The sequence below is a fragment of the Corvus cornix genome, chromosome 10 (genome assembly GCF_000738735.6).
Source record: "Corvus cornix cornix isolate S_Up_H32 chromosome 10, ASM73873v5, whole genome shotgun sequence".
In the NCBI taxonomy this organism is placed as follows: Eukaryota; Metazoa; Chordata; class Aves; order Passeriformes; family Corvidae; genus Corvus; species Corvus cornix.
The window spans coordinates 8,757,207-8,771,275 of NC_046340.1; the positions used below are offsets into that span (position 1 = coordinate 8,757,207).

Consider the following 14,069-nt stretch of genomic DNA (forward strand, 5'->3'; position numbering starts at 1 on the left):
CAGCAGGCATTAAATCATCAGTGGAATTACTTCAGAGAAAAAACTGGTGAAAGTAGGATCAGAATGAGCAGCTATTACCTATATAAATAAATAAACCTGTACCCCTTGCAGAAATGTAACAAAGCTAAAAAAAATCCCTTCCCTCTACAGCTCCCGCACATTTCTCGGTGTGTGTGTACCTGAGTCATTCACAGAGATCCTTATGGGAGTCCTTTGCTGCACTAAATTCTACTTTCTTGGAAAATGTAGAACAAATACTCAGGCTGTGATCTCATTCCTACCAGTGCCGGAGACAGGAGTCCCAGGGGCTTCACTGCAAATTAGATCCCCTGGAAAGAGACAGAGAGCCAGAACAGATCCGACCTCTCTGCCGTTCCTGGGAGCGAACTCGTATTCTTCCGTGCCCTCCCTGCCTTGCCTCTGACAACTTCTCCAGTAAGATCTTCCCTCCCGCGTGTGCTGTCTCTTCCCTTTCCCTCCCACCCCCCAAAGAAGCTCAGGACAGGTATTGAACAGGCTGCCAGGCTGCTCCTTAGATAGAGCCTCTTCGAGCTGCCCGGCAGTGGCTATTCCCATTCCCTGGGTCCTGTAGGTTGTTTTCCAAAGAAGTATGTTTTGGTTTAATTCTCTTTTTCTCAGCCTCTTAACTCCATCCTGTTGCTCTTTTGATCAGTTATACATCAGCTGTAACATAACTCTGTGATTTCGTTTTGGTGCCGCTTACTTCATCCGAAAAGGAACTCACTCTTCAAAGAAAACTTTTATTTCATTGTCTGCCACATATGCAAGTATTCCCTAAGGATTGGGGTTATTTATTATTTCGCTCCCCCTCTTTGCTTTCCCCTGTTCCTCTCCAAAAGACTAACAGACACTAATCTCCTTTCATCAGGTTCCCTTTTCCTAATTTTTTTTCTTTTTGCACAAAATGCTTGCCACTACCTTTAACACCTTATTGTGTCTGGAGTGATAATTACTTTCAGTTGCCGCAGCTGCTGCATGGGGAGGCGTGCGGGCCCTGTAAATTGGGAATGGGCAACCTGGGTGGGATTGCAGGAAAACACCGAGTTCTGCAACATCAGAGAACATGACTATAGCAGGGACAGTTTTGTTTTTCCTATGTTTTTCTATTTTTTTTTTCACCAAACTCATCTTTAAGACGTATTTCTAGTGAGTCACCTCCACGACAATTTGTGCTTCCTTTGTTAGAGGAAAGGACCAGCTGATGCACGTGACAGAAAATAAGAAAAATATGAGTTGGTAGCTGACACAGTTAAATCTCACATTTGGAAACAACACACACGAACAAATCTGGATAGGGGGACACATGGGTCTGTCAACAGTTTTTAAGATCCTCTGAGGCATTATTAATTCTTATTTTAATGTATACAGTATTTCTCTGAACTCACAGTCTTGATTCAATCTTTTACTTCTCTCTTGTTTTAAGTGTAGGATTGAGAAGGAAATTTGGGCTTACCGTGAAAGTGAACATGAAGGCTGGGTTATAACCTTTCAAAAATAAGAGGATTTCCCAACGCATATTTCCCCTTTCCTCCATTAGTTATTATATAAGTAGTAAGCAGATATTATTAACAGTATTATTAGTGTACTTTTGTATGTAGCTTGCCTGTTTCAGTCCCTCACAGTGTATTGAGATGCTTTATACTCTTACTAACCATAAGAAAATTGGCACACACTGTTCACTACATAAAATTAGGTTTTTATGAGACTAGTTTATACATGTTTTCTTAGATTTCCTAAAGTAAGCGCTACTAAATTATTTAATATACAATCTGAGATGCTTTTAATAAAAGGTTTGCCATAATCAGCCCTGCTCTGGACATGCTGGATTGAACCCCTGTTTTTTCTTCTGTCTGCTCTCCCATTCTGTGCTGGAGGCTGGCAGATGTTTCCCATGCCTACCTAAGGTTAGGAATAAGGTCCAGTTTTGGGGTCTGTAGTGCAGGAGGGGCAGTGGTCTTTTGCAACTTTCAGACAGGTGACCAAAAAGCGTGACTAATCTGTGAGTCTCTCTTCAGTTCCCAAGCTTAGTTAGGTTAGAGTTAGGGTTGGGGTCAGAAGTGCTTAGTGTCACACGCTGGGGGATGTCCCAGTTTCTGGGAGGGAAACCTGGTGGTGTTGTCTGCTTTCAGCTGGAGTGAGGCCGTGCAGTAGAAAAAACAGGGAGACAGCAGCCAGTGTGGGACTTAGCAAATTCCTGGAGATAAAACAAGAGCAAAGTATCAGGAGCTTTGAAGGAATTTTGATTTGCAGGCAGCACTGGGTTCCCAGGCCTAGGTTCCCAGGGGCTGGGGCTGGGTTAAGGTTATGGTTAGGATTAGGAAGTGTTAAGGCTTTTAACTTTGACAAACTGGGATATTTTGCTACTTCCAGAAAAATAAATTGAGGGAAAGTATCAGTATCTTCAAATTTCTTATTCATTATTTGTGGGCATTGTGGGTACCTGGGCATATTTTGACTAAGAGTTACTATCCCAGCTGGGTTAAGTAAACATGGAATGGTGCTGTCAGAATAATGGGGTACCCACGTTCCAGAGGATAAACTGAACCAGTGTCTTCAAATCGTTCCTTATTTATGGGCCATTTGCACCAGGAGCTGAAAATTGAGTTGCTTTGGTATCATGGCATGCAAAACTCCTCAGGGGTATTGGGATAAGGCTGTAGGAAATTATACTAATTCCAGAGCTGTGACTGCTCCAAGATCATGAATGGAGGCAATTCCTATTTCATGTCAGGAATTTTAAAAAATATTAATAGGGTTTCTTCTCAGTGTAGTCAGAGAGCCTGTCTCTTCCAACATTGGCACCTCCATGAGCTGTAGGGTGACTGCTGGCTTTTTCTACCTCTATTGGAGTAAAAAAACTGCCTTTTCTAGGTGATAACTTTACACAGAGTGCCATCTTTACTGATTTGGCCCCTTGTGAAGGGTTCTCTAGCTGATATATTCTTACAGTGTTTCAAGATTTCATCACTACATTTACACAAATCCCAAGTTCAAATGTCATTTTCAGGGTAGCGATGACATAGACCTTTTCTTTCTTTTGGGAGTAAAAGCATCCACCTTTTTACTTGTAGCAAGTTGCTCTATTATAATTCCCAAAGAGGCATTGCAATTCTGAGTTGTAGTCAAAATCTTTGCTGGAGTTGAACAAGAATCCCAGGCATTTGACCAAAGCAGTATTTCAAGAATATATTGTATTTATTTGAAAGACGATAATGCAATGCGGTCATTTGCTTCACTACAGGTATAAATCCTCTAAAACCATTGCAGATGTGGCAGGGATATTGCAACCCATTAACCTAACAAAATGTAACTGTTTTTCTCTTGCAAGGCTTCTCTGACTCAGTCTTTTTCTTTTTTTGCTGCGAGCGTGGTTGTATCTGTTGGCCTGTGTGTACATTGTGGCGTTGAGTTCCGCTGTCTAGACCACCTCCCTGTGAATTAATACTGAAATGGAGTGGCTTAAATCCCCATACCTTCCCTCCTTGTCCCTCTGTGTGCACGTTAAACTCAGCCAGCTGAGATCTTACTCAGAGTCTGGCACTTTCGTGCTGCCACCCGCTTGAATGGGTATTTTTCAAGTGTTTGTGTATAACTCAGTGTGAGTATGAATGGTAGGGTCTGGCCCTAAAAAAGAAAAAAAAAAATTAAAAATCACTATTTATTATGGCATTTTAGTATGTATTTAAGATTCCTCCTTGTTGCCGGGTTTGTGTCCAAAATGGAATTACTAGTCTGCATCTTTGCTGATTGTGAATATGTCCACGAGGCTGAATTTCAGATGTACCCATTTATGAATCTGGCGTATATGCTGAATGCAGCATTTTGTGCAGGTCACGTGTTGTATACAAAACATCTGATAAAATGCTGCTCACAGTCTTACAGATCTTAGAAATCCTTTCCATATGTCTAATCTTAAATCCTTTCCATATGTCTCCATCTATACATGAGCACCAATTAGTCAATTAATCTGCCACCTTTATTTAATTAGATAATAAAGAAGAACTTTTTGAAGTTAAATCTTATTTCATTTTTCCAGGAATCAAAAATGACAACTAGTAGCAGCAACAAATTACAAGATAAATTTCCTAATCCACTCAGTGAATACATTAATATTACAGTATTTGCTGAGTTAAAACAAGTCCAACATTCAGTATTCCCCTTTGCAAACAAAATACATTTGCATGAATCCAAATAATTTTTTTTTTTTTTTTTTTGTATAAAAAATGGCCCTGTGTAGCAGTCCTGGAACAATTGCAAGACATTTTGACTCTTCAGTGTCCTTAGAAATTAACCCTGTGTTAATGAAAGTTCATAAGCAAGAATCCCTGTGCAATGGAAATCCTCCCATGCCCCCCTTAGGGCACCTCTCCAGCCGCTGAGCCGTGCTCCGCACGCAGGGCAGCCAGAGCAGGGGCCAAGGTGCTGCCTCAGTGTGTCCATCTCCATTGAACCTGTCTCATTAGCATGCCTCTGGGCTCCCCGAAGACATTCCATTTCATCTGAAAGCAAAATATAACAGAAACTGCATGGGTTTGCTGGGTTTGCTGCTGGCAGCTGTTACCTTTCTGAGGGGGGGAAAAAAAAAATTAAAAATTCCTCTGCCAGGTCCAGACCTAGAATAAATGAAAATAGCTACACTGAAGCCCACAGAGCACTATCACTTTGCACCTAGGGAAGCTTTGTCCCATGTATTTCTTACTTCAACTGCAAATAAACTCAATATAGAGGCATTAGTATTTTTAAAAGGTGAAAGAGATGTTATTTGCCTTTTCCTTGTAGCAGTACAAGAAAATTACTTTTTTTTTTCTTTTTTCTGCAAGAAAATAGTTTTCTAATAATAACCCAGTATTAAGTGTCAGGTAGCTGCTTCATGATTTTCTGTGCTTTATTGCAGTCAGCTATTGGGAATGGGGTCAGATTTCCAACTTGCTGCAGAAGAGCTGCTTTTATTGGGTTGAGCATTGTTGTTTTCTGTCCGTGAATTATCAGTTGCTTTGAAGACTGATCACTTCCTTATCTGGGGATACTTGAGGATCACACAACTTTCTTTTTTGGTACCTGAAGCCTTGTTAGCACAGAGCTTATTGCATATAACTCCCTTTGTTTGTAAGCGCAGAGATGACAGAATTTGGAAAGCGACTTTTTTCTCTGGATTTTTTCTCTGAATTTAGAGTGAACCAAACATAAAAAATATTAGACGCTCTTATGCTTTAACCTTGTGTCATAAAAGAAATTACAACATAATCTATTTTATTTATATTAAAAAAACCCTAAAAATTTCCAAATTAACTGTCCTTGGATAGGTTTTATTATAGGGACCTGAATACGGAGAAAATCCCCCTAACTCTCAAACAACTAATATGGAAAGAAAGCTATTCCTCTGGCAAGTTTTTCAAAGTGAAAAGGAGAATTTAATTGGTTCATATCCAAATGTTTAGATCATGCTTTGATGCAGTAGTGGAAGTAGTTTATCTGAATCCCTTTATTTAAACAGATGAAATCATAACAGAATATGTATTTTATAAGTGAGAGAAAAGAAGGAACAGAAAGGGAAAAATGCAACCAATATTCCCAACTAGAATATGGACTTAGGTCTTATCACAGTGGATTTTCATGCATGTACTTTATTAAAGTTACTAACTTGAGGAGGGCTCCTTGTGATCGTAAAATAAAGCACTGAGGTTTTTTAGGATGTGGGCCTTAGAGATTTCAAAGTTGAGCAAAAGAGATTAGGATTCTATTTTTTTTATCCTGCTCGTAGTTTTTCGTATTTATATATTAAGCTGCTTGTATTAAGCTCTTTGCTAAGTAGTATTTCTGATCTATGCTGCAATTTGTCATGACATTTCTCTAGGCAGCTATTATAAAGATGTCTGCTTCCTTTTTTTCTTAAACAAGAAAGTAGACTGCAAATAAGTCACTTGATTTTTAAATTACTATCAATTAAGAAAATGGAGTGTCATGGTCCAGAAAATTGATAGCTGAATTCTGATCTTGGATCTGGAAAATACTGAGCCATAAAATATTCATACACAGACACACAGGGAAAAAAAAAAGCTGATGTTATGTTCATCAGACCAACATATGTTGTTTGTGAGTGTCACTGGAGTTGCAGTTTTTAGGATATGGGGAAAAAGATAATTCGGGTGAAACAGGCAAGCAAGTGCATGATCTGATGATCACCTAAACAGGTTTTAATTTAGAAACTGTTGATACTGAAGCTGTTTTCCAAGTCTATTCGGTACAAGTCAGTGAAACTCACACTGACTTCGGCAGATCTCGTGTTCTTCTGCCAGTCGTTTCTAGCAGCTTGTCTGTTCTGCGTCCAGCCCGGGGAGAAACAGCACCTGCCTGCCTGGGTCCTTCGCTGCCTGTCTTGTCACGAAATCGGAGTGCTTTTCCAGAGAGCGATGCCTTTATCTTTGCTGCCCCCCAGCAAGGTGGTGAATTATCCCGGTTCTGCAGCAGGGAGCGGGGCCGGTGGCACCGGGGCCGTGTCGTGGCCGGGCGCTGGCACAGCCGGGCACCGCGGGCAGGCGGCTCGGTCCCTCGGCTCCGCGTGTGCCGCCCCTCGCCCTCCTTTCATGGGTGCGTTTGCGAATCCCGCATACTTGACACCTACCTTTCAAGGTGTCTGCGTATGATCTGACCCGGAGCTGAACTCCTTTTGCAGCACCCTCTGGAAATGAGCATTTTCCGAACTCTCTCCCGCCAGCCAACTCTGCAAACCCGCTCGTGCCCCCAAAAGCAGCAGCCCCCAAGCAGAGGGACAGCTTGCTGGTCCCTGTTTGCAGCGCTGGGAGTGGAGAGAGGAAGAGGAGTATTTAATTCACAGGTAATTGTGAATTGTAAAAAAATCGTGCAAATCGTCAGAAGGTGACAAACATTTCTGCGGTTTAATTAAAAGTCTAATTGTACCTTTCAGATTCTTGCAAAAGGAAAAATGAAACAGTGAAATCCTGTCATAATAATGTGTGTTAGGAGTTTGATCAAGTCTACTGAATTTTTAGAACTTCGCTGTGGATTTCAACAGCCTTTGGGTCAGGACCCATCACCCTTATTTTTTTCTACCTGAGCTCTTTTATCTTTGCCTTTATTTTTATTTTGCCTTTAATTTTTTTTTTTTTTCATTTGATGTCTTGCCTTTGAATATGTTTTCTCTCTGGAACGTGTGTATATCTTCATGATTTCTTTAATGACTCAGCTTTCAAGAGTAAGATAGAAAGGTGGTCATTTCCATAAACACATTTCATTTACAATTAAACTAAAAGGAGATTTATCAGTTCATACCCCAATTTCAGCTGTAGTTTGAACATTTTCCTGTATAAGAATATGTTTCCTGTGAAGGCTGCAACCCCCCCTTTCAGTTATTTTAACTTGATGTGATGTCCAGAGAGTGAATTCTCAGAAAGAAAAAAAATTAAAAAGAGGGGGGGAGGAGTATAGGTTTTGTAAAATATACTTTTTCACCTTTAGGTGTCATAAAATTTTTTTTAAAGATTTGAACTGCGTTGTTTCACTAAGGAAAAGTCCAGTAGCTGAATTTATAATTAAGAGCTGCTGATGTACATTGCATTTAGCAATATGCTGGGCAGACAATAAGATTTACCCAGCCCTACTGGATCTGGGATTGAGCCTTGGGAACGAAGCCGGTCAGGACTGGAATGACACAAAACTCTGGAGTCTGAAACATGCTATCATTTACAAACTTTCCTTGTTTTATCTCCTGTCTCAGTAGCTAGTCCACAGTTTCCTTTCTTCACAAATGAATTGTACCACAGTCCTGCACTAAATGTGAGGTGGGGGATCTTTACTCCCTGAAATATTAATGGAGCAGAATTTTTTTCTGTGAGACAGACTGGATTTTTCAGTGGGTTTCTTTTTTCCCCCTCCATCTAACAAAGATCCCTTCTTGTCAGTCAGCTTTGTAAAAGCAGAGGAAGCACCGGACACATTGGAAACCAAGATATGAGAGAACCCAACAAAATCCCTTCTTTAAAAAAATACTTTTGAACTTCAGAGAGGACGCAGTGCTTGCTTTGCTGTGAACACAGGGTTGGAGAGTTTTTCCTTTTTAACAGACATGTGTAGCACATTTGTTTCAGTTTTATATCCGCTGTCATAATATGATGGTTTTATTCGGGTTTTAAACATGCTTTGGCTGGAAACCCTACATCTTTAAATTAGGCAGCCCTGGTGCCTTTGCGATTTCCCTAGCTGCACTCTCTCACCTTACCCAGGTGCATGTTAAATCAGTATTAATGACAATATCATCCTTCTGCAGTCATCTCCTGCCTGCAATTTGGTTTTAATTACCCACCACGTTGTCTTTCCCCCTCACTGACAGCCATTAAATAGGGAATGACACCAGAGCTGTGCTGGTGTCGAATAGACACTTCACCAGGGTGGCTAGTTCCTTTTTTTTTTTTTTCCTCCCTCTCCTCTTCTCTTTTCTTTCCTGCCTCTTTTTTTTTTTTTTTTTTTTTTTTTTTTTAATAATTAAAAAATTCCTTCCATAAAGCAGACTGCAGTGCCTCCTCGTGGTAGTCATCAGGAAAAAAAAAAGGGATTATTTTGCTCTGGCTTGTTTTGATGGCTGAGCGATGCTTGCTTTGGCTCAGCTAGAGCTCTTGGGGAGAGGGAAAAACCAGCATGATCCTTAAGAGAGAGAGAAAAAACAGCACTTAAAGATTAAGGCCTGATTGGGACACATTGAAGTGTCTCCTCGGTGGAATCTAACAGCAACTTTGATGTAGTATTTAAGGCTTGCCTGACAGTCTGGAAGAGCTGCTCGGAGGCAGAAGCCCGGTCAGTCCCGGGTGTCGGGGAATAAAGTGCTGCAGGCAAAGCTGCTGGCAGAGGTGACCCTGCCTGCATCCCTGCCTGCATCCCTGCCTGCTCCCCGTGCTCCTGTGCTCCCGTGTGCTCAGGGATTTGACAACTCTTTCGTTCTCTGGTTCTCTATCACTGTGTAGAATTGTGCATAAACACGAGCAATAGGAATTTTTTATGCCAGACACGGCCTTTTAAAATGAGTTTTAAAAGCTTCTAAATTCCTTTCACTTTGGCCAGTGGTTTGAAACAGCCTTGCCCTGCACCCCCTTCCCCAGCATTGATATTTACCCCCATGGAAGGATTTCTCTGTGTGAACTAAGTTCTTGCTGGAGAGATTTAATTCTAGACCCATTGCACTAAATTTTGTGGTACTAATCTTGATTTATAATGTGATAATTGGTGGTAGAGCCTGGTCCAAGATTTTCTCTGTCAGCCTGACCCTGTCCTGGTCTCTGTGCGAGGTGAATTCTCAGCAAGGTCAGTTGGAAGGGCACTGAGAAAGAGAACTGGGCAGTGATTAGTGAACTTGCATTAGGGAAAATACCTGTCTATTAGAAAACATGAAAAAAAGTTGAAACATTTTTGAGGAGTGAACAGAACTTTTTCAATTGGGAAATTTCTTATTCCTGTTTTTCCCATCAGGGTGTTAGATTAAAAAAAAAAAACAACTTTGTTGGAAGGAAAAATAAAAAAAAAATCTGGTAAAGATGGTTTGTGAAAGACAATCACTGCCCATCCACGTTTTGTTTCAGACATGACCATATTTGATCTTATTAAATGTCAGTTACATTGATTTGATTTGAGGGGCCTGGATTGTGAATCACTAAATACTTGCCCTGTAAATTTGTTGGCCCTTTCAAGAAAATTTCTGACTGAAACTTGAGGCTTATAACAGGGAGTCTACCAGGAGGGTTTATTCTCTGATACAGCTTCCACATATTGGTTTACAGCTGTACCAAGTCCCCTTAGAATGATTTTTTTTTTTCCCTTCCCTTTCCTAATATGAAACTTGATGCTTGGAAAATCTGATAAGTGAGTTTCATTTCCCTGGAAATTTATTGCTTCTATTTCCAAGTGCAAGGAAATAAAACAAGTAAAAACAATAAGCAGTCTGTAAGGAGGGTATTAATGAGGGGTCACTCTTTTCTCATGTAGGCTCAAGCTCAGGAGAAAAGGAGAAAGGAGTTGCTTTGGGGGCAATCTAAATGGCTGGCGCAGTATATTTTGCTTTATTTATCAGCTCTGTTCTATTTCCCTCTTTACAACGTGCTCTCCAATTCCAAGCAAGATATTTATGACAAGAAATACAAAGTCTTTTCTTCAGGTAGTGGAAACTCCTTTGACTTCAGGAACGGGCTGATTTTTAGTTGACAAAAGACTATTTATGCTGCTCTGAGCATCTCCGAAATCAGAAGAGTCCATTTGTATATGTAAAAATATGCCATAGAATTCCAGCATCCCATCCTTATTCCAGTGGAGAACTACATTATGCTCATCTAATTCCCCATTCTTTCATTTGGAAATTATGGTGTTCTTCCCTTCTTCCTGGTAATTGCTGTACAATGCTAAGGAGCTGCCAAGTTCCACTGCAGGACACATTATATTTAGTACCGGAGGAAAAAAATTGCCATCTATAGAGCATTTTGTATGGGAAAAGAACTGGGCTTCACAACATGGCAGATGTGCATCCCTGTAGATCCTGCTGCTGAATCAACTCCTAAGTGAGGCAGACTGGTCCATTTTGGATGCAGGGAGGACAGTTTGGAGGATAAACATGACAATAAGAGACTTTAATGGAGGGAAAATTTAGTGCTAACAATGTCACTTTGATTTTTAGATTTCTTTTGCACCAATTCCCTGTACTTCCCCTAGTTTGCTTAGGAAAGTTGTATTCGTTCAAGCTGTCTTAATTTTTTTGTATTGTGCAGCAGTGACTTAGTTGTGTGTTGTAAATGTGATGCCTTTTTATAGACTCTATAGCAGGTTTATTTTTAAATTTATTTTCTCTAGGGAAGGGCACACAGTTTACTCAAAATTTACCATATGCTTTGCATCTCCAGTAAAACAGTTGTACAAAATACCATATTTTTAAATCTGGTGAGTTGTGAAGAATCAGAGAGAGCCTGGATGAAGAACACTAGTTAGAACGATAGATACTCAGAAACTCCTTCCCTTCCCAGAGTAAACTGCCATGGAGTAGCTCAAGAGGGACTATTGAAAACATTATTGTGCTTTTCAGGTTATAGGCCTTGAACCTGCAAACACTTGTGCATGTAAATAACTTCATATAGGTAAAGCACATGCTTTGAACTCAAAAGGGCTACTTGCATGTAGGAAGTTTTTTATGTATGTAAGTGCCTGCAAGATTAAAACTGTAGTTGGTGTTTGATTAACGTTTAATCCTCCATGGCTGTGCTGCCTTACGGACAATCCAGAGGGAGTTTCAGAGGAGGCAACTCAGGAGCTGAACATGCAGATGAGCTTTAGTTCCATTACTTAGGCTGGGTTTAGATTTTCAGTTTCAAGATTATATAAATATGTTTGGGTTTTTTTGTTCTTTTGTTTTGTTTTAAAGTTTAGAAATAAAAGCCAAAGCTACCTCCTCCTAAACTGGAAGTCTGAGTTTGTGATACATGTTCCTGTTTTGGCTTCTTTTCCTTTAAATAAAAAAGGCTTGAATTTAATTCACAACATTTTACACTTTTTATTCTGCCGTTTTCATCTTCAATATCTAAAGAAAAGTGAAAGAAAGGTAGAAATACAATAGTGTCTTTTAGAAAGTAATATTGCCTTTTACAAAATTATCCTGATCCTTACTCTTCTCATTCAGCATTTTACCCAAATCAGCATCGATTTGCAGAGGCTTTTGATGAACTTAACATGGCTGTTTTTCTAAAAGGCCATAGAACACAGTCCACACCCCACAGAAGCTACTAAGAGTTTTTCATTATATCTGTTGGAAGCTGATTTAAAGTTAGAGAACGCCTAACTACAGGAAATACATGATTTCTTCATTTGAAATTATTTGTTTGCTTGTAACTTTAGGACCACACAAACTACAGTTGCTGTAAGATTTTTCTGCAAATTATTAGTCAACTCTTGAACACAGTTTGTGACAGTGCTGGCAAACAATGGACTTAAATAATGTTTTGAGGAAGTGTCTGTGTTTATATGGGAAGTTGTAAATGGGCATGGGTGAGACATTATGAAGAATGAAGATGTGGAAATGCATCCTGCAGGAATGAAGCACACGGAGAATGGATGCAATTGGGCTGCTACACCCAGGGATCAGTCACTGTCCTTTTTGTCTGGAGAAGTCAGAGTTTCTGCTGGGTTTTGGGAAAAAGCTTCTTTTTAGCGACTGGGGAAAGGCTGCCTGGACCTTTGTAGTTCATCCATGTAACATCATACAGGAGGAAAGACATTCCTGCTGATTTTTTTGGTTTATTTGATTCCAAACCACTTTTCCTCTTCTCTCTTTATACGCACACCTGTCTATTGACATCCTTAAAGCAGTCTTTGTTATTTAGTACATCTTTGACACTTCTGCTTTGTGCATAAAATAGAAACAGTGTTGTGTTAGCCTGCTGGTCTGAGAGCCTTATCCTGGGCTATGGCTCTGTTTTTCTCAGCTCTGTGTGTGCAGACTTGGAGGACAGACAAGTAACCAGGGGTGAAATCCACCTCTGTGCTGGGTAAACATTTAAACTTTATGATCCTTGTCCTAGCCCTGTACATAAGGGTGAATTTCATCCGCCATAAATGTAAAGTCTTCCTGTGTTATTACAGTTGCCTTTCCCCGTTTTCCATTATCTTTGAACCCCCTCTCCATCATTAAGCTTTCTTTTAGGATCCAGGAAAATGTCATTCTCTTCTCCTCTTTCTCTGACTGGCCTCTGGTTATATTAGGAAATAAAATTAATCTCAAGGGGAAAATAGCACTTAAAATTATTACTACTGTTTAGCTTACTAAAGTGATTTGCTCTCCGTGACCTGTCTCAGGCTGATCCTTGTACAAATCAAATCAGCACACAAAACAGCACTGGGAAACGGTTTCCAGACTCAGAATTTCACAGCTCCTGAACCTTTCGAATGTCACAAGCAAACCAGAAATGAACATATTGGTTTATCTGTCTCTTTAGATCCCAGACAGTGCTTTTTTTTTTTTAAAAGGCACGTATTTTCCCGTGCTCCATATGAAGTGTATGAATAAGCCAGCTGTAATGCTTCTGGGTGAGTCTATACTTAAATGTTTTGCTGAGCGGGGGCTGGAGAAAGTTTCCATCCAGTTCCAAGTCCGTCCCTGGGTTGTGGGGTATTAATGTCACTCTGACCTCCAACAGTTTCTCAGTAAGCTGTCTAAAACATGAACTCTTACCAAGCGCCTGCTCTTCATTTTAATTTGATGGGTTTATCAGTGGGCTGGAGGAGACAGCTTGTGGATAGACCAGAGTTCGATGATATTTCCCTGAGGCTCAGCTGGTCCCCGCCAGGAGCACTGGGATGGCACAGCCCATGGCCCCCAGGAGAGCTGCGTGGTCTCACAGCACGGCCAGAGGCACCGGCTCAGCGTGGCTGCAGCAGCAACACGTTCATTAGTTCTGCCTCTCAGCTGCAAACGAGTGGAGGTGTTGGAGCTCTCTGCATACGTGGCTGTGCTTTTTCACTCTCAGAAGTAGCTCAAACCATTCTAACTTGGGTGTCTCTCTGGCACACTCTGTTTCACGGTGCAGGTGCGTTCTCAATGCCCCAACTCCACAAGGAATAGAAGGCCAATCCTGTGAAACACAGATAACATCACTCACATCATTAGGCTCTGAGCCCATTTCCTTTCTGACCTTGCTGAGGTGCCGGATGCCACAAGGATGACTCGTCATCCACTTTTCCCTTGAAGTCCTTCCTGTCCAATTCAGCAGATAGATACCAACATCTGTGAAATTTAAGGAATGACATTGCAACATCCATGACAACAATTTGTTCATCTTGTGGTGACCTCTTGTGGAGTCATTTAGAAATCAGGCTTGATCTGTCATGTATGGTACATTCCAGGGAGAGGAAGACAGGAGTCATAATCCAAAATGTTCTCGGGCTTGAAGGGACAGTCAGGTCAATCTGAAGGACACACAGTCTCCCGCGGGCTCTCTGCATCTGGGTTTGATGGCAGGGTCATTTACTTGTCTCTTTGTACTCACTTTCTATCTTTGTGAATAAAA

At 40.7% G+C, this 14,069-nt stretch overlaps 1 long non-coding RNA gene across 9 annotated transcripts in view; it reads left to right on the top strand.

The window, feature by feature from the left end:
* Positions 1-346: 346 nt before the first annotated feature.
* LOC104683915 overlaps positions 347-14,069 on the top strand; it is a 143,652-nt gene continuing 129,929 nt past the window's right edge. For all 9 annotated transcript variants that reach the window (XR_002043649.3, XR_002043646.3, XR_002043651.3 and 6 more), the window contains exon 1: positions 347-435. This is a non-coding gene — a long non-coding RNA (uncharacterized LOC104683915). The remainder of the gene's footprint in view (positions 436-14,069) is intronic.